Source organism: Nanorana parkeri, unplaced genomic scaffold, assembly GCF_000935625.1.
Source record: "Nanorana parkeri isolate BGI_ZX_2015 unplaced genomic scaffold, ASM93562v1 scaffold135, whole genome shotgun sequence".
NCBI classification, from domain to species: domain Eukaryota; kingdom Metazoa; phylum Chordata; class Amphibia; order Anura; family Dicroglossidae; genus Nanorana; species Nanorana parkeri.
In genome coordinates this window covers 1,514,644-1,517,442 of record NW_017306403.1, presented here as the reverse complement: position 1 = coordinate 1,517,442, position 2,799 = coordinate 1,514,644, and positions in this window count along the sequence as shown.

The following is a 2,799-nucleotide window of genomic DNA, read 5'->3' as shown; positions in this document are numbered from 1 at the left end:
TGAGACGCTCCACCTCCCCCCCCCCCCTCCCAGCACCGTCTCCAGTTCAATTAAGATGCCAATTAATTTCCTACCACCAACAGCTCCTGTATATAGGGAAATGATTATTTGTATCTCCTATTGCAGCGCCCCCTACAGGTCTCCAGGACTCTGCTCTATGTATTCTGCATTTCATAGACACAGGCTGGGCAGCATTGCAATCCTGAGACACCAGCGCCCTCCGGTGGTCAAATAGAATATTGCACACAAACCACCCAACACACCACTCATTAACCTTCACCCACATCATTAACCTCTTCAGGACACTTCCACTGCCTTTTTTTTCCATTTTTTTTTGCTCACATTTTAGGCTTCAAAAATTACTTCAAAACCTCCAAAATATGTTTTCTATAATATTATTTATATAATAACCGAAAATATTTTTCTGAAATCCAAGACCCTGTGAAATAAAATGGCGGCAGTTGCCCATTTTTATGTTGCGCGATATTAGCGCAACTCTTTAGCAAACTGAAAAATTTTGTGAAATAAAAATGCACTTAGGTTAAATTTTGTGTCCCCCAAAACACAATATAAAAGATGAGGTTACAGCTAGGGATGCGCCGATACTTGGCATTTTCATGAGAACTACCCGGGTTGCAGCGGTTGACGCTGGGACCTGGCTCTGGCGCTCCACCGCTGTCCTGAAATCATTGGTCTGTATTGTTTTAGGAAAACTGTCACATGACGACAAATATAAATGTATCAGTACTTGTGTCTGTGAGGACTTGGGTGAGTATCAGTACTTGCAAAACTGGTATTGGTGCATCCCATATACCCTGTTTCCCCGAAAATAAGACCTAGTACTATTTTTGGGAATTTCTAAAATATAAGACCTACCCCGAAAATAAGACCTAGTTGTGACCATTCCCAGGGCCGGTGGTGGCATAAGGGGGGAGAGAATCAGCGGTGCCAGCGCTAGAGGAAGCGAGGCGGCAGCGGAGGGAGCAGAGCCGCATAAGCCGATGCCTCCTCTATAGCGCCGCTCCTGTCACAGGTGGAGTGATACCAAATGCACTCCGCCTGTGAGGAATCCATAGTGAAAGCGCACTTCGCTCATTCTGGCCTGCGATTGGGTACCAAATTGCTCTTGGAAAGGTTCAGCAACCCTGATTGCTCTGATCACCATATTTTTGTACATGAATACATGTAAACTTTTCTACATGAATAAGTGTGGATTGTTGCACATTAAAAAAAATAAGACCTAGTGCGTTTTTTTGAGCCCCAAAAAATATAAGACAGTGTCTTATTTTCAGGGAAACACGGTATATAAAAACAAAATCATACATTAGAACAGAGATGTACAAATCCCGGGAGCTCCGTGTGCTCCTTACAAATGACAGCTGCCTGCTAACTTAACTTTTGAATGTTTCTCTAGTCTAGTCTTGGAGCTTGAAAACTATCTGTACTTGTACGGAGTACGGTACTTGGTATCGGTGCATCCCTAATTACAGAGAGTAAATAGATACCCAACATGCCCGGGTTTAAAAAATTGTGCGCGTTTGTAAAACGGAGACAGATTTCCCTACCCCCAAAAAGTCCATAGACGACTGCAGGTCATCAATTTAGATACACAAATATTTGCCTGAGAATTATTATTGCTCTCACGCTGGTGTGCGTGGCGATACCCAACACGTGTGGCACGATCATAGTTTTTGTACGTAGGCGCACCCGACGGGTGTTAAATACGCACTCACGGGAAGAAGACTAAAAATGTTTATTATTTTTACATTTTATGTAAATTTTTATTTTCACCGCTCCAAGCTCGCTCCTGTGATGGACTACAATCTCTATACAAATGAGTAAACTAAACATGAGATTGTAGTCCATCGCAGGAATGAGCTTGGAGCGGTGACTACATTACAACACACATAGGGACCATGGGGAACAAACGTAGCCCCCCTCCGGAAGGAAGGAGTGTCAATTCAGAGATGATTGGAGGATCTACAGCCGAGTGACACACAAATAAGATACATTGTTGTTCATAGTGACGGGAATGTATTTTTAAGATTTCATACGAGTGACAGAGGAATGCGGAAGTGATCACATCACTGCCTGCACTCTGAGGAGATCGTGTACTGATCTCAGGTCACAGAGCTGCTGTGCTGGTCCCGGGCTCACACCGAGCACAGCAGCACTCGGGAGCAGCGGCTGTGACAGCGGCGGGGTGGGGGGCTCACACCCGCACGCATATTACAAGCGATTGGGCATCTCTACAGACGCTTGTATGTAAACAGCCGTCGCTGGCAGTTTACATTTCAAGCTGATTTCCAGCTCATGCGCTCCGCCCAGCGGCGGGCACGAGCGGGGTGGGAAGGGAGCTGTATGTGAAAGGGGGGGTGGGGGTTTAGTGAAAGGGGGTGAAGTTCGGCTTTAGACACACAAAGGACACAAAGCGGTTTTCAATAGTTTTATTGAAAAAAAAAAAAATGATAATACCGACATCTCTGCTCCGACTCTGTACAGAAGCGATAACCGACGGGATGAGTGGAGTCTCCTAGGAGAGACTCATAGGTGCCCTTTTTGAACTCATGCTCATAATAGGCAAAAGTTAAAATATTTTCCTGAAATGAAAACAAAAAGAAACAAAGTTCCTGCACAGCGTCCACAATTCTATAAAATGGGCCGAAACTAAGGAAAACAAAAACTGAACAAAAAGTGGGGTGTTTGGTGTATGGACACCAACTGGGCGACGGGCCCGACCTTCTCTGAAGTCCTTGGAATTCGCTCTTTTTAAAACAGTTGTTCCAAGTCATGTGATCA